General features: G+C 43.9%; 1 protein-coding gene across 1 annotated transcript in view; it reads right to left on the bottom strand.

The window, feature by feature from the left end:
• The window catches only part of LOC110502377 (uncharacterized), a 55,084-nt gene that overhangs the window by 29,073 nt on the left and 7,166 nt on the right, over positions 1-18,845 (bottom strand).

Genomic DNA, 18,845 nt, shown 5'->3' with positions numbered 1-18,845 from the left:
AAATTATAGATGGGCTATGTACACGTGCAGTAATCTGTGAGCTGCTCTGACAGCTGGTGCTTAAAGCTTGTGAGGGAGATAAGTGTTTCCAGCTTCAGAGATTTGTGCAGTTCGTTCCAGCCATTTGGAAGCAGAGAACTGGAAGGAAAGACGACCAAAGGAGGAATTGGCTTTGGGGGTGACCAGTGAGATATACCTGCTGGAGCGCATGCTACGAGTGGGTGCTACTATGGTGACCAGTGGGATAAGGCGAGGCTTTACCTAGCAGAGACTTGTGGATAACCTGTAACCAGTGGGTTTGGCGACGAGTATGAAGCGAGGGCCAACCAACGAGAGTGTACAGGTCGCAATGGTAGGTAGTGTATGGGGCTTTGGCGACAAAATGGATGGAACTGTGATAGACTGCATACAGTTTGTTGAGTAGAGTTTTGGAGGCTATTTTATAGATGACATCACCGAAGTCGAGGATCGGTAGGATGGTCAGTTTTACGAGGGTATGTTTGGCAGCATGAGTGAATGATGCTTTGTTGCGATAAAGGAAGCCGATTCTAGATTTAATTTTGGATTGTAGATGCTTAATGTGAGTCTGGAAGGAGAGTTTACAATCTAACCAGACACCTAGGTATATGTAGTTGTCCACGTATTCCAAGTCAGAGCCGTCCAGAGTAGTGATTCTGGACGGGCGAGCAGGTGCAGGCAGTGATCGGTTGAATGGCATGCATTTAGTTTTACTTGCGTTTAAGAGCAGTTGTAGGCCACAGAAGGAGAGTTGTATGGCATTGAAGCTCGCCTGGAGGTTACTTAACGCAGTGTCCAAAGAGGGGCCAGAAGTATACAGAATGGTGTCGTCTGCATAGAGGTGTATCAGAGAATCACCAGCAGCAAGAGTAACATCATTGATGTATACAGAGAAGAGAGTTAGCCAGAGGATTGAACCTTGCGGCACCCCCATAGAAACTGCCAGAGGTCCGGACAACAGGATCTCCGATTTGACACACTGAACTCTATCAGAGAAGTAGTTGGTAAACCAGGCGAGACAATCATTTGAGAAACCAAGGCTGTCGTGAATGTGGTGAATGACAGAGTTGAAAGCCTTGGCCAGGTCAATGAATACGGCTGCGCAGCAATGTCTCTTATCGATGGCAGTTATGATGTCTTTTAGGACCTTGAGCGTGGCTGAGGTGCACCCATGATCAGCTCTGAAACCAGATTGTATAGCAGAGAAGGTACGGTGGGATTCGAAATGGTCGGTAATCTGTTTGTTAACTTGGCTTTCGAAGACCTTAGAAAGACAGGGTAGATAGGATAGATATACTGTAGGTCTGTAGCAGTTTGGGTCTAGAGTGTCACCCCGTATGAAGAGGGGGGTGACCGCGGCAGCTTTCCAATCTTTGAGAATCTCAGATGATACGAAAGAGTGGTTGAACAGGCTAGTAATAGGGGTTACAAAAATTTCAGCAGATAATCTTAGAAACAGAGGGTCCAGATTGTCTAGCCCGGCTGATTTGTAGGTGTCCAGATTTTGCAGCTCTTTCAGAACATCAGCTATTTGGATGAAGGAGAAATGGTGGGGGCTTTGGCGGGTTGCTGTGGAGAGTGCCGGGCAGTTGACCGGGGTAGGGGTAGCCAGGTGGAAAGAATGGCCAGCCGTAGAGAAATGCTTATTGAAATTCTCAATGAGAGTGGATTTATTGGTGGTGACAGTGTTTCCTAACCTCAGAGCAGTGGGCAGCTGGGAGGAGGTGCTCTTATTCTCCATGAACTTTACAGTGTCCCAGAACTTTTTTGAGTTAGTACTACAGGATGCAAATTTCTGTTTGAAAAAGCTAGCCTTAGCTTTCCTAACTGCCTGTGTATATTTGTTCATAACTTCCCTGAAAGGTTCCATATCACGGGGGCTATTCGATGCTAATGCAGAACGCCACAGGATGTTTTTGTGCTGGTCAAGGGCAGACTGGTCTGGAGTGAACCAAGGACTATATCTATTCCTAGTTCTACATTTTTTGAATGGGGCATGCTTATTTAAGATCGTGAGGAAGGCACTTTTAAAGAATAGCCAGGCATCATCTACTGACGGGATGGGGTCAATGTCATTCCAGGATACCCCGGCCAGGTCGATTAGAAAGGCCTGCCCACAGAAGTGTTTTAGGGAGCGTTTGACAGTGATGAGGGGTGGTCGTTTGGTCGCAGACCCATTACGGATGCTGTCAATGAAGCAGTGATTGCTGAGATCTTGATTGAAAACAGCAGAGGTGTATTTGGAGGGCGAGTTAGTTAGGATGACATCTATGAGGGTGCCCGTGTTTACGGATTTGGAGTTGTACCTGGTAGGTTCATTGATACTTTGTGTGAGATTGAGGGCATCAAGCTTAGATTATAGGATGGTGTTAAGGTGTTAAGCATGTCCCAGTTTAGGTCACCTAGTAGCACGAGCTCTGAAGATAGATGGGGGGGCAATCAATTCACATATGGTATCGAGGGCATAGCTGGGGGCAGAGGGAGGTCTATAGCAAGCGGCAACGGTGAGATACTTGTTTCTGAAAAGGTACATTTTTTGAAGTAGAAACTCGAATTGTTTGGGTACAGACTTGGATAGTACTACAGAACTCTGCAGGCTATCTTTGCAGTAGATTGCAACACCACCCCCTTTGGCAGTTCTATCTTGGTGGAAAATGTTATAGTTAGCGATGGCGATTTCAGGGCTTTTGGTGGTTTTCCTAAGCCAGGATTCAGACACGGCTAAGACATCCGGGTTGGCAGAGTGTGCTAAAGCAGTGAGTAAAACAAACTTAGGGAGTAGGCTTCTAATGTTAACATGCATGAAACCAAGGCTTTTACAGTTACAGTAAAGTCAACAAATGAGAGCACCTGGGGAGTGGGAGTGGGGCTAGGCACTGCAGGACCTGGATTAACCTCTACATCACCAGAGGAACAGAGGAGAAGTAGGATAAGGGTACGGCTAAAAGCTATACGAACTGGCCGTCTAGCACGTTCGGAACAGAGAGTAAAAGGAGCAGGTTTCTGAGTTCGATAGCATAGATTCAAGACATAATGTACAGACAAGGTAGGATGTGAGTACATTGGAGGTAAACCTAGGCATTGAGTAATGATGAGAGAGACAGTCTCTAGAGACGCTTAAACCAGGTGATGTCATCGCATATGTAGGAGGTGGAACAACGTGGTTGGTTAAGGCATCTTGAGCAGGGCTAGAGGCTCTACAGTGAAATGAGACAGTAATCACTAACCAGGACAGTAATGGACGAGGCATATTGATATTAGAGAGAGGCATGCGTAGCCAAGTGAACATATGGGTCCAGTGAGTGGTTGGGCTGACTGGGGACAGGCGATTCAGACAGTTAGCAGGCCGATGCTAACAAGCTAACAGTTAGTAAGTCGGGGCTTAACAAGCTAGCAGTTAGCAGACTGGGGCTGGCAAGCTAGCAGTTAGCAAGCGGTGTGTTGGACACAGTCACTTACATTAGAGGTCTATCGAGTCCGTCTGCATTTCGGATTTCTGTAACGCTAGCTTAGTTGTGTAATATTGACATGTGCTAAGAACCATGTGTTTTGCAAACAAGGTTCTGTTTTTATCAATTGCTAAACATGACCATAGGACTCTATTTCTCAACCTCAAAAACGGTTTTTGTGCATGAATGTGCTACTACAGCTCATAACATAATATATGCATTGAAAAGTATTATTCCCAACAGTAGACCTTTATTAATAATGTGACAAAAGTGTAAATGTTGGTGCTTTTTGGGTTGTCTCTAAAATTATTATCTATTTATTGTACTTCTGAAATGGAAATGTGCCAGAGAATTTCTGGAATAAAGTTAATGCAGTACTTAACTATAGGCTCTTTACTGCTGGAGTATCTGTGTGCAAAGATATGGGTCATGTAAGGACAAGATACATCTCCATAATATAATAAATTCTCTATAAAAGAGAGATGTTTCAAAAGGTTAAACATTTCCATTTACAAACTACACCCACAAATCAAATTCACTAAAGTCAGACTTCTGTCTGCAGACATTTGAGAAAATAATCAGAGAGCCACTTTAAGAGCATGGATGGAACTGTCAGCAAGTCCTTCCTACAACAACATAGTAGAGGTACATACATGCATTGCAGACATGCCCATGCATTTACAGTGGGTGATTCCCCATCCAAATAAATTGAAGTAATCTGCCCACCTCGATCTAACAGAATGGTCACTTGGTTAGTGGTCCACCATGCTTTAAATCAAGAGTTTCTCCTCAAACACAGGACTCCTCTCAAACCTCCACAGTAAGGTAGCAACCGATCTCAGGACATAGAACACCCCCATCCATGTGCTGTGTTTGGTTCATTCCACCGGCCCTTTGAGTCACCCCCTCTAACAGGATGATCCACACAATTGAGGCGAGTGGGGATAGGAGTAGAAGGGGGCTGAGTTTATTTGTTCTTAAAACGTTGGTTGTAAAGTTGGTTGTAAAAGTATAAAAATTGGCACGCCGACATCTTATGTCCCCAAGACCGCAGTTTCATAAACTGGTTGTGCTGCATCACGAGAACAGTCAACACACAATCCACAGATGCTGAGAAAGTGCTTCCTTCTTGCCTTTGTTGACAAGGGCTGAGAAGTGCTGATAATAGACAATATATCACCTCTGAGAACACAACTAAGATGGACATACAAAGCCCCAGTTTAAGCACTTAATGCATTTTTTTTAAAAGCTATTACATCTAGAAGATAGCCAAAGTATGCTGAACAATGGGCCTAATCTGTTCTCTGATGCATTTGATCTTCAACTGAGGCTATGCAAAGTCTCCACCATAGAACAGAGCCGCAACAGGACTGATGAGCGTGTGTGGTCACTTAATAATATTCAGGCTCCAAAACTGATATCTCTCCCTTGTTGACTTTACCTTTTTCTCAGGACACAACATTCCACAGTCACTAAAGACGACACAGATTATATAGTATATATGTATTCACCTTAAGATACCACAGCTACAAAGAAACACCGTTGTTTGGGAAGTTATTAAGTTTACTTGAAGGTGTCAAATTCCTTTCCCTGTTAAAAGATCTCAGAGAGATTTTACACCAGTTCTAATCTGCACTATGAATGATTGATTGAGCTCTTGACGTATCCTGAATGTACAGATGGTTCAGAGAGCCAAAACCCAAACTATTAACTTCAAGGGGTTTCACTAAACACATTTCTAAACAAAAGTATAAACCCTAATCAACAATTCAATACTGCAATCTACAGAGCGGAAATCTAGGCCCTACAGTTTATTTACAGAGGCAATGAAGAGGAAATCTATGTAGCTGATTCAGTCTCAGGTCAGGAAATTGCAAGTTAGCTGAAATGATTGTAACATTCTGTAACTCTCTCACCCTGTAAATCAATTGAATTACCAGACACTGTATAACATTGTCCAGCCAGCTAGGAGTCACAGTAACACATGTCAAATCAATTTGTATCGGTCACATACACGTGGTTAGCAGATGTTAATGCCAGTGTAGCGAAATGCTTGTGCTTCCGACAGCGCAGTAATATCTAACAAGTAATCTAACAATTACCCAACAACTACCTATTTACACAAATCTAAAAAGGGGTGAATGAGAATATGTACATATAAATATATGGATGAGCGATGACCGAGCCGCATAGGCAAGGTGCATTGATGGTATAAAGACAGTATATACATATTTTAAAAATATATATATATATTTCACCTTTATTTAACCAGGTAGGCTAGTTGAGAACAAGTTCTCATTTACAACTGCGACCTGGCCAAGATAAAACAAAGCAGTGCGACACAAACAATAACACAGCGTTACACTTGGAATAAACAAACATACAGTCAATAACACAATAGAAAAAGTCTATATAGAGTGTGTGCAAATGAGGTAAGATAAGGGATGTAAGGCAATAAATAGGCCATAGTGGCAAAATAATTACAATTTAGCAATTAAACACTGGAGTGATAGATGTGCAGAAGATGAATGTGCAAGTAGAGATACTTTGGTGCAAAGGAGCTAAACATAATAAGAAATAACCGTATGGGGATGAGGTAGTTTGATGGGATATTTACAGATGGGCTACAAGATATGAGTAATGTAAGATAAGTAAACATTATTAAAGTGGCATTGTTTAAAGTGACTAGTGATCCATTTGTTGAAGTGGCCAGTGAGTGGGTCTCCATGTAGGCAGCAGCCTCTCTGAGTTAGTGATTGATGTTAATCAGTCCGATGGCCTTGAGATAGAAGCTGTTTTTCAATCCCTCGATGCACCTGTACTGACCTCACCTTCTAGATGGTAACGGTGTGAACAGGCAGTGGCTCATGTGGTTGTTGTCTTTGACAATCTTCTTTGCCTTCCTGTGACGTTGGGTGCTATAGGTGCCATTGAGGGCAGGTAGTTTGCCTCCGGTGATGTGTTGTGCAGACTGCACAACCCTCTGGAGAGCCTTGCAGCTGAGGATGGAGCAGTTGCCGTACCAGGCTGTGATACAGCCGGACAGGATTCTCTCGATTATGGATCTGTAAAAGTTAGTCAGGGTTTTGGGCGAATAGCCAATTTTCTTCAGCCTCTTGAGGTTGAAGAGGCACTGTTGCATCTTCTTCACCACACTGTCTGTGTGGATGAACCATTTCAGTTTGTCATTGATTTGTACGCCGAGGAACTTAAAAACTTTCCACCTTCTCCACTGCTGTCCCTTCGATGTGGATAGGGGGGTACTCCATCTGCTGTTTCCTGAAGTCCACGATTATCTCCTTTGTTTTGTTGAAGTTGAGTGAGAGGTTGTTTTCCTGACACCTCACTCCGAGTGCCCTCACCTCCTCCCTCTAGGCTGTCTCGTCAGTTGTTGGTAATCAAGCCCAATACTGTCGTGTCGCCTGCAAACTTGATGATTGAGTTGGAGGCGTGCATGGCCACGCAGTCGTGGATGAACAGGGAGTATAGGAGGGGGCTGAGCACGCACCCTTGTGGGGCCCCAGTGTTGAGGGTCAGCGAGGTGGAGATGTTGTTTCCTTCCTTCACCACCTGGAGGCGGCCCGTCAGGAAGTCCAGGACCCAATTGCACAGGGCGGGGTTGAGGCCCAGGGCCTCCAGCTTGATGATGAGCTTGGCGGATACTATGGTGTTGAATGCTGAGCTGTAGTCAATGAACAGCATTCTTACATACAGTTGAAATCATACACTTAGGTTGTAGTCATTGAAACTAGTTTCTAAACCACTCCAAAAATGTCTTGTTAACAAACTATAGTTTTGGCAAGTCGATTAGGACATCTACTTTGTGAATGACAAAAGTAATTTTTCCAACAATTGTTTACAGACAGATTATTTCACTGTATCACAATTCCAGTGGGTCAGAGGTTTACATACACGAAGTTGACTGTGCCTTTCAACAATTTCAGAAATGTATGTTATGGCTTTAGAATCTTCTGATAGGCTAATTGACATAATTTGAGTCAATTGGAAGTGTACCTGTAGATGTATTTAAAGGCATACCTTCAAACTCAGTGCCTCTTTGCTTGACATCATGGGAAAATCTAAAGAAATCAGCCAAGACCTCAGAAAAAAAATTGTAGAACTCCACATGTCTGGTTCATCCTTGGGAGCAATTTCCAAACGCCTGAAGGTACCACGTTCATCTGTACAAACAATAGTACGCAAGTATAAACACCATTGGACCACAGAGCCGTAATACCGCTCAAGAAGGAGATTAGTTCAGTCACCGAGAGATGAACGTACTTTGGTGGGAAAAGTGCAAATCAATTCCAGAACAACAGCAATGGACCTTGTGAAGATGCTGGAGGAAACAGGTACAAAAGTATCTGTATCCACAGTAAAACGAGTCCTATATCGACATAACCTGAAAGGCCACTCTGCAAGGAAGAAGCCACTGCTCCAAAACCGCCATAAAAAAAGCCAAACTATGGTTTGCAACTGCACATGCTGACAAAGATCGTACTTCTTGGAGAAATGTCCTTTGGTCTGATGAAACCAAAATAGAACTGTTTGGTCATAATGACCATTATGTTTGGAGGAAAAAGGGGGAGACTTGCAAGCCAAAGAACACCATCCTAACCGTGAAGCACGGGGGTGGCAGCATCATGTTGTGGGGATGCTTTGCTGCAGGAGGGACTGGTGCACTTCACAAAATAGATGGCATCATGAGGTAGGAAAATGATGTGGATATATTGAAGCAACATCTCAAGACAACAGTTGGGAAGTTAAAGCTTGGTTGCAAACAGGTCTTCCAAATGGACAATGACCCCAAGCATACTTCCAAAGTTGTGGTAAAATGGTTTAAGGACAACAAAGTCAAGGTATTGGGGTGGCCCATCACAAAGCCCTGACCTTAATCCTAAAGAACATTTGAGGGCAGGACTGAAAAACTGTGTGCGAGCAAGGAGGCCTACAAACCTGACTCAGTTATACCAGATCTGTCAGGAGGAATGGGCCAAAATTCACCCAACTTATTGTGAGAAGCTTGTGGAAGGCTTGACATGTTTGACTCAAGTTAAACAATTTAAAGGCAATGCTACCAAATACTAATTGAGTGCATGTAAACTTCTGACCCACTGGGAATGTGATGAAAGAAACAAAAGCTGAAATAAATAATTCTCTATTATTAGTCTGACATTTCACATTCTTAAAATAAAGTCGTGATCCTAACTGACCTAAGACAGGGAATTTTTACTAGGATTAAATGTCAGAAATCGTGAAAAACTGAGTTTAAATGTATTTGGCTAAGGGGTATGTAAACTTCTGACTTCAACTATAGGTATTATTTTTGTCCAGATGGGATAGGGCTTTATGCAGTGTGATGGCGATTGCATCGTCTGTGGACCTGTTTGGGCGGTATGCAAACTGAAGTGGGTCTTGGGTGGCCGGTAAGATGGAGGTGATATGATCCTTGAGTAGTCTCTCAAAGCACTTCATGATGACAGAAGTGAGTGCTACGGGGCCGTAGTCATTTAGTTCAGTTACCTTTGCCTTCTTGGGTACAGGAACAATGGTGGCCATCTTGAAGCATGTGGGGACAGCAGACTGGGATAGGGAGCGATTGAATATGCCCGTAAACACACCAGCCAGCTGGTCTGCGCATGCTCTGAGGACGTGGCTAGGGATGCCATCTGGACCAGCAGCCTAGCGAGGGTTAACAATTTTAAATGTTTTACTCACTTCGGCCACGGAGAAGGAGAGGGCGCAGTTCTTGTTAGCGGGCCGCGACGATGGTTGAATTATTCTCAAAGCGGGCAAAGAAGGTGCTTAGCTTGTCGACGGCGTCAGTGACTTGACAGGTTCTTTTTGTAGTCAGTGATTTCCTGTAGACCCTGCCACATACGTCTCGTGACTGAGCCGTTGAATTGCGACTCCACTTTGTCCCGGTACTGGCATTTTGCTTGTTTGATTGCCTTGCGGAGGGAATAACTACACTGTTTATATTCAGCCATATTCACAGACCTCTTTCCATAATTAAATGCGGTGGTTCGCACTTTCAGTTTTGCACAAATGCCGCCATCCATCCACGGTTTCTGGTTAGGGTAGGTTTTAATAGTCACAGTGGGTACAACAGCTCCAATGCATTTCCTTATAAATTCACTCACAGAGTCAGCGTATATGTCAATGTTATTCACTGAGGCTGACCGGGAACATATCCCAGTCCACGTGATCAAAACAATCTTGAAGCGTGGATTCCAATTGGTCAGACCAGCGTTGAATGGTTCTAGTCACTGGTACACCCTGTTCGATTTTCTGCCTATAAGACAGTAGGAGCAAGTTGGCGTCGTGGTCGGATTTCCCAAGGGAGGGCGGGGGAGGGCTTTGTATGCATCGCGGAAGTTAGAGTAGCAGTGGTCGAGTGTATTACCCCCGCGCGTAGTGCAATTAATATGCTGATAGAATTTAGGTAGCCTCTCAAATTTGCTTTGCCAGCTACAATAAATGCAGCCTCAGGATATATGGTTTCCAGTTTACATAGAGTCCAGTGAAGTTCCTTTAGGGCCATGTTGGTGTCTGCTTGAGGGGGAATGTACACAGCTGTGACGACAACTGACGAAAATTCTCTTGGAAGGTAATATTGCCGGCATTTGATTGTGAGGAATTCTAGTTCGGGTGAGCAGAAGGACTTGAGTTCCTGTATGTTGTTATGATTACACCATGAGTCGTTAATCATGAAGCATGCACCCCCGCCCTTCCTCTTCCCAGAGAGATGTTTATCTCTGTCGGCGCGATGCATGGAGAAGCCCGGTGGCTGAACTGATTCCAACAACATATCCCATGAGAGCCATGTTTCCATGAAACAGATAATGTTACAATCTCTGACGTCTCTCGAAGGCAACCATTGCTCGAATTTTGTCTACCTTGTTGCCAAGAGACTGGACATTGGCGAGTAGTATACTCGGGAGCGGTGGGCGATGTGCACCTCTACGGAGTCTGACCAGAAGGCCACTCCTTCTGCAGGGCAGTTGTTTTGGGTCGTCTTCTGGGATTAGATCCATTGTCCTGGGTGGTGGTCAAAACAGAGGATCTGCTTCAGGAAAATCGTATTCCTGGTCGTAATGTTGGTAAGTTGACGTCGCTCTTACTGCCGGAAATAACTATTGGATATATGTAATAAGACGTAAGATTTCCTAGGGTAACAATGTAAGACATAATACATAAAAAAACTAAATACGGCATAGTTTCCCAAGGAGTTGAAGCAAAGCGACCATCTCCGTCGGCGCCATCTTGTTCAAAATCATTTCACACTTAATTATTCATAACGTTGGACCATTCATTACAAACAAGCACCTAATAAAGTAAGCCTCCACTTTCTTTGAGAACTTAAAGCAGAGTTTCCCAAACTCGGTCCTGAGGCCTCACAGGGGTGCACGTTTTGGTTTTTGCCCTAGCAATAAACAGCTGATTAAAATAATCAAAGCTTGATGATGAGTTGATTATTTTAAATCAGCTGTGTAGTGCTAGATAAAAACTAAATATGCACCATTCGTGGCACCCAGGACTGAGTTTGGGAAACACTGCCTTAAAGGGATAGTTCACTCAAATTACAAAATGACACATTGGTTTCCTTTCGTAGAAAGTATGACAGCAATCCATGCTTTGGTTTAGTTTCCCTAGCACTGGCAAATACTGTTTCCAAATGCTAACGGTCATGGGACTGATGTTAGCATTTTTCGCACATAACAAATCATTGTTAAGTGACTTTAGTGAGCTTCAAAATAATTTTTAGATACTTTAGGATTATTTATTATTGATTTATTATTATTATTTATTATGTGCAAAAAAGGCTAATATCGATCCCATGACTTGAACGGGATACATGCCACAAATGCTAAAATGTTAGTATTTGGAAACAGTGCCAGGGAAACTAAACCAAAGCATGGATTACTGCAATATCTTGGCCATAGACTGCTTACAGAGTAAGGAAACAAATATCTAATTTTGTAATTTGGGCGAACTATCCCTTTAACACTGTCTGGGTCCACACACCTCAGACAGACAGACAAACAGACCATTGGAGGTAAAGTACAGTGAAGTGAGGAACTCACCGGTATATGGCCGGGTAGGGGGCATCCAGGCACATGTCTTCCAAAGCCCCGCCCCCCCAGCAGAGCAAATAATGCGCCATATTGTCCCCAGAGCCACGGCCCTTTCACCCAACCACGGCATTCGGCAGTGATGTAACCCTGGCAGTCAACAGTCGGATCTACTGACCACAGCGATCCTCTGCCCACTGTCTAGCCACACGTTGACACCGCCCTGCTCTCAGCCTAAGCCAAGCAGGATCTTCAATGTGCACAACATATTCTCTTCCATTTCCCCTCCTTTGTGTCTGGATTCTCTCTCTGCCTTATTTGGCGCCCTAATCTGTTGCCTTTAGCCTGTTGCTGCCCTCCCCTGCTGTCCTGTCTGCCTCTCTCTCTCTCTCTCTCTCGCTCTCTCTCACCCTCAATCTCCTTCCCTCTTCAGCTCCCTGTAACTCTCTCGTTCCAAACTTTGAAGTATCCAAGCTGGTGGACACAGTATGTGGTAATAACTTGGCAGGATCTTTGTTGAACTCAAAGTTACACTTGGTCAGTCTCAGTCTTTCTCTCTCTCACTGCCCTCTCTCTCTGTCTGTATTGGTCTGTGTGTGCCTCTCTCTGCGAATCGCTCATCAGCTGGGCTATTTTCCGCTGCTGGAGAAGGTATGCATTTCCTCTCTCCATGGCTGCAAACCCCCTCACTCTTCTCTTCCTCTCTTTGTCTCCCCTTACATTCCCTCTCTCCCACTGACCCCCCTTTCTATGTTTCTAACCTACTTTCTGATTTCACATCTCAGTCAGCTCCTATATCTCAGAAAATACACATGTATCAGATGTAAAGCAACAATCAAGGAATAAATGTTTCAGTAAAGCCAAACAAGTAGGAATGAAAGCTAAATCAAAGTAGCCTATGGCAGGTATTCCCAAACTGGGGGTATGCGCAATGCCGTCAGGGGTACGCGCAATTAAAAAATATTTTTTTTTGTAAATTTTTTTTTATCTTCACATTTTTAAAACAGTCCATCTATATTTTCCATTTCCCCCTCGCCCAAGTAGCCTCATTTTACTGCCAAAAATAAAATTAAACCATCTCGTGTTCAGCGAAATAACAATGTCAAATACAGGTAGCCAGTCAAATAATTAACATCCAATCACATTAACCATTTCTCTCTCGCGGGAATTCCACTAATGTATGTAGCCAAACAAGGCTGCTGCTCATTCCGTTCGCTCGAAAATGTATAAATGGTTTTAAAAAAAAGTAAGACCCGTGTCCAAAGAGACACATACCAGCTCTACCGGCAGTACTACTACTACCGGCAGTACTACTACTACCGGCAGTACTACTACTACCGGCAGTACTACACCTGCACCTGTCGACGACACAAGTTGTTCTGCTTCCACGAGCACATCCAATGCTAGTATCAGTAATTCTACATTTGTTGTTAATCCAGCTCGCATGAACACTGACAGAATCTGATGCAGCCGAAGAGCTACTGCCCCCTTACCCGGGAAAGCACCGAACAACAGACGGACTTTGGACCATCGAAGAGGCGCAAATATGATGAGAACTACATTGATTTGGGGTTCACTTATATTAGTTTGTTATATGTGCAAAAGTACTATCTTACAACTCGATGAAACCATCACTGTTGCGCAGACATTTAGAAAGAAAACATGCCAATTTAAAAAATAAGCCACGGGAGTTTTTTGAGCGAGATCTAAGACGACTTTCGAGTAGTAAGACATGTACAAAAGCAACAGATACCATGAATAAGAGGGGGCTAGAAGCATAGTGCCTGTGCCCAACACTAAGGTAACCTGCCTAAATGACTACTGACCCATAGCACTCACGTCTGTAGCCACAAAGTGCTTTGAAAGGCTGGTCATGGCTCACATCAACACCATTATCCCAGAAACCCTAGACCCACTCCAGTTTGCATACCGCCCCAACAGATCCACAGATGATGCAATCTCTATTGACTGCACACTGCCCTTCCCCACCTGAACAAAAGGAACACATATGTGAGAATGCTATTCATTGACTACAGCTCAGTGTTCAACACCATAATGTCCTCAAAGCCCAGTACATCACTGGGGCCAAGCTTCATGCCATCCAGGACCTCTACACCAGGCGGTGTCAGAGGAAGGCCCTAAAAATTGTCAAAGAATCCAGCCACCCTAGTCATAGATTGTTCTCTCTGCTACCGCACGTCAAGCGCTACCGGAGCGCCAAGTCTAGGTCCAAGAGGCTTCTAAACAGTTTCTACCCCCAAATCAAATGGCTACCCAGACTACTTGCATTGTCCCCCCTATTTTACACCGCTGCTACTCTAACCGGTGCTCCCACACATTGACTCTGTACCGGTACCGAGTATAGTCTTGCTATTGTTATTTTACTGCTGCTCTTTAATTACTTGTTACTTATATTTCTTATTCTTACTCATATTTTTTTATACTGCATTGTTGGTTAGGGGCTCTTAAGTAAGCTTTTCACTGTAAGGTCTACAGCTATTGTATTCGGCTCATGTGACTAATACAATTTGAAGTAAATTACTATCGCCCCGTAGCACTCACTTCTGTCATTATGAAATGCTTAGAGAGACTAGTCAAAGATCATATTACCTCCACTACCCTACCTGTTACCCTAGACCCACACCAATTTCGTTACCGCCCCAATAGGACCACAGACGTTGCAATCGCCATCCCACTGCATACTGCCCTATCCCATCTGGACAAGAGGGACACCTATGTAAGAATGATGTTCATTGGCTACAGCTCAGCATTTAACACCATAGTACACTCCAAACTCATCATTAAGCTTGAGACCCTAGGTCTCGACCCCGCCCTGTGCGACTGGGTCCTGGACTCCCCGACGGGCGGCCCCCAGGTGGTGAAGGTAGGAAACAACATCTCCACTCTGCTGATCCTCAACGCTGGGGCCCCAAAAGTGTGCGTTCTCAGCCCTCTCCTGTACTCCCTGTTCACCCACGATTGGTCCACGCACCCAGACAGTGTAGTGAAGAAGGCGCAATAGCGCCTCTTCAACCACAGGAGGGTGAAAAACAATTCTGAACTTTTACAGGTGCACAATTGAGAGCATCCTGTCGGGCTCTATCACAGCCTGGTACAGCAACTGCAGCGCTCACAACAGCAGGGCTCTCCAGAAGATGGTGCGGTCAGCACAACGCATCACCAGTGGCAAACTACCTGCCCTCCAGGACACCTACAACACCCAATGTCACAGGGAGGCAAAAAAAGATGTTCAAGGACAATAACCACCCAAGCCACAACCTGTTCACCCCGCTTCCATCCAGAAGGCAAGGTCAGTACAGGTGCATCAAAGCTGGGACAGAGAGATTTAAAAACAGCTTCTATCTCAAGGCCATCAGATTCTTAAACAGTCACCACTAGCACAGAGAGGTGCCTGCATACCTACAGACTTCATATCATTGGCCACTTTAATAAATGGAACACTAGTCACTTAAATAATGCCACTTTAAGAATGTTTACACATCTCGCATTACTCATCTCATATGTATATACTATACTATCTATTGCATCTTAGTCGCTCTGTCACTGCTCATCCATATATTTTATACTTATATATTCTCATCCCATTCCTTTACTAGATTGTGTGTATTAGGTTTTGTTGTGGAATTGTTACAGTGCCTTGCGAAAGTATTCGGCCCCCTTGAACTTTGCGACCTTTTGCCACATTTCAGGCTTCAAACATAAAGATATAAAACTGTATTTTTTTGTGAAGAATCAACAACAAGTGGGACACAATCATGAAGTGGAACAACATTTATTGGATATTTCAAACTTTTTTAACAAATCAAAAACTGAAAAATTGGGCGTGCAAAATTATTCAGCCCCTTTACTTTCAGTGCAGCAAACTCTCTCCAGAAGTTCAGTGAGGATCTCTGAATGATCCAATGTTGACCTAAATGACTAATGATGATAAATACAATCCACCTGTGTGTAATCAAGTCGCCGTATAAATGCACCTGCACTGTGATAGTCTCAGAGGTCCGTTAAAAGCGCAGAGAGCATCATGAAGAACAAGGAACACACCAGGCAGGTCCGAGATACTGTTGTGAAGAAGTTTAAAGCCGGATTTGGATACAAAAAAGATTTCCCAAGCTTTAAACATCCCAAGGAGCGCTGTGCATAATATTGAAATGGAAGGAGTATCAGACCACTGCAAATCTACCAAGACCTGGCCGTCCCTCTAAACTTTCAGCTCATACAAGGAGAAGACTGATCAGAGATGCAGCCAAGAGGCCCATGATCACTCTGGATGAACTGCAGAGATCTACAGCTGAGGTGGGAGACTCTGTCCATAGGACAACAATCAGTCATATATTGCACGTATCTGGCCTTTATGGAAGAGTGGCAAGAAGAAAGCCATTTCTTAAAGATATCCATAAAAAGTGTCGTTTAAAGTTTGCCACAAACCACCTGGGAGACACACCAAACATGTGGAAGAAGGTGCTCTGGTCAGATGAAACCAAAATTTAACTTTTTGGCAACAATGCAAAACGTTATGTTTGGCGTAAAAGCAACACAGCTCATCACCCTGAACACACCATCCACACTGTCAAACATGGTGGTGGCAGCATCATGGTTTGGGCCTGCTTTTCTTCAGCAGGGACAGGGAAGATGGTTAAAATTGATGGGAAGATGGATGGAGCCAAATACAAGACCATTCTGGAAGAAAACCTGATGGAGTCTGCAAAAGACCTGAGACTGGGACGGAGATTTGTCTTCCAACAAGACAATGATCCAAAACATAAAGCAAAATCTACAATGGAATGGTTCAAAAATAAACATATCCAGGTGTTAGAATGGCCAAGTCAAAGTCCAGACCTGAATCCAATCGAGAATCTGTGGAAAGAACTGAAAACTGCTGTTCACAAATGCTCTCCATCCAACCTCACTGAGCTCGAGCTGTTTTGCAAGGAGGAATGGGGAAAAATGTCAGTCTCTCGATGTGCAAAACTGATAGAGACATACCCCAAGCGACTTACAGCTGTAATCACACGCAGCAAAAGGTGGCGCTACAAAGTATTAACTTAAGGGGGCTGAATAATTTTGCACGCCCAATTTTTCAGTTTTTGATTTGTTAAAAAAGTTTGAAATATCCAATAAATGTCGTTCCACTTCATGATTGTGTCCCACTTGTTGTTGATTCTTCACAAAAAAATACAGTTTTATATCTTTATGTTTGAAGCCTGAAATGTGGCAAAAGGTCGCAAAGTTCAAGGGGGCCGAATACTTTCGCAAGGCACTGTAGATATTACCTATTTGATACTGTTGCACTGTCGGATCTAGAAGCATAAGCATTTCGCTACACTTGCAATAACATCTGCTAACCATGTGTATATGGCCGTTAAATGTGGATTTGATTTGAACTGGATGGGAAGATACAATGGATATGAGTCGGTCTACACATACTGTAGAACATACACTGAGTGTACAAAACATTAAGAACACTTGCTCTTTCCATGACAGACTGACCGGGTGAAAGTTATGATCCCAATTGTTAAATCCTCTTCATCTACACTGATATGAAGTAAAGGAGACAAGTTAAAGAAGGATTTTTAAGCCTTCAGACAATTGAGACATGGATTGTGTCTATGCCATTCAGAGGGTGAATGGGCAAGTCAAAATATTTAAGGGCCTTTGAAATGGATATGGCACTAGGTGCCAGACGCACCAGCTTGTATCAAGAACTGCAACGCTGCTGGGTTTTTCACGCTCAACAGTTTCACGTGTGTATCCAGCCAACTTGACACAACTCTGGGAAGCATTGGGGTCAACATGGGCCAGCATCCCTGTGGAAGGGAGGGTGGGGTGGCGCAACTCAATATTAGGAAGGTGTTCCTCATGTTTGGTATACTCATTATTTGTTTTACATAATGTACACGTATGCATACTGTATATGAACATTCACGAGTAGGGCCCGAGTACCTAGATTTTCTCAGGCCCATATTAATAGAATTTGTCTCGTAAACATAGTTATAATAACTCCATTCTTAGCAGGGTTGGAGGGACTGATACACTACACCTTGCAATGACAATTACACCAATTTAGTTACTCTACATTACACTTGTTCACTTTTCAAGTAAATCATCAGGCACACACATCCAATCAAAAGTCCACACCAATACTTTAACCAAAGAGGTATCAAACCGCTGAGCCCAAATCACAGGAATTCAAACCACAACTCAATCCCTCCATGTTACAGACAATACGTTACTCAAAACTCATTTCTGGATAAACGTTCAACAAAAGAAACAGTGGCTCTCTGGCCTCATCTAGTGGTACAACTGAATTTCTACGGTTGAGTTTCACAGGCATATAAAGTATACCATACTCACACAAAAAAGTATGTGGACACCCCTTCAAATTAGTTGATTTGGCTATTTCAGCCACACCCGTTTCTGACAGGTGTATAAAATCAAGCACAGAGCCATGTAATCTTCATAGACAAATATTGGCAGTATGACGGCCTTACTGAAGTGCTCAGTGACTTTCAATGTGGCACTGTAATAGGATGTTAACTTTCCAACAAGTCAGTTCGTCGGATTTCTGCTGCCCCGGTCAACTGTAAGTGCTGTTATTGTGAAGTGGAAACGTCTAGGAGCAACAACGCCTCAGCCGTGAAGTGGTAGGTCACACAAGCTCACAGAACGGGACACACGAGTGCTGAAGCCTGTAAAAATCATCACTCCTCGGTTGCAACACTCACTACCGAGTTCCAAACAGCCTCAGGAAGCAACGTCAGCCTAATAACTGTTCGTCGGGAGCGTCATGAAATGGGTTTCAATGACAGAGCAGCCACACACAAGTCTAAGATCGGCAAGCGTCGACTGGAGTGGTGTAAAGCTTGCCGCCATTGGACTCTGGAGCAATGGAAAAGCCTTGTCTGGAGTGATGAATCACGCTTCACCATCTGGCAGTCCAACAGACAAATCTGGGTTTGGCGGATGCCAGGAGAACGATACCTGCCCCAATGCATAGGGCCAACTGTAAAGTTTGGTGGAGGACGATTAATGGTCTAGGACTGTTTTTCATTGGTCGGGCTACACCCCTTAGTTCCAGTGAAGAGAAATCTTAACGCTACAGCATACAGCAACATTCTACACGATTCTGTGCTTCCAACTTTGTGGAGCCAGGCCTAATCACCCAACATCAGTGCCCGACCTCACTAATACTTGTGGTTGAATGGAAGCAAGTCCCCGCGGCAATTTTCCAACATCTAGTGAAAAGCCTTCCCAGAAGAGTGAAGGCTGTTGTAGCAGCAAAGGG

Source organism: Oncorhynchus mykiss, chromosome 23, assembly GCF_057628025.1.
Source record: "Oncorhynchus mykiss isolate SJ-2025 chromosome 23, ASM5762802v1, whole genome shotgun sequence".
NCBI lineage: Eukaryota > Metazoa > Chordata > Actinopteri > Salmoniformes > Salmonidae > Oncorhynchus > Oncorhynchus mykiss.
Note: the sequence above shows the minus strand (reverse complement) of the source record. Positions and strands in the feature narration are given on the sequence as shown.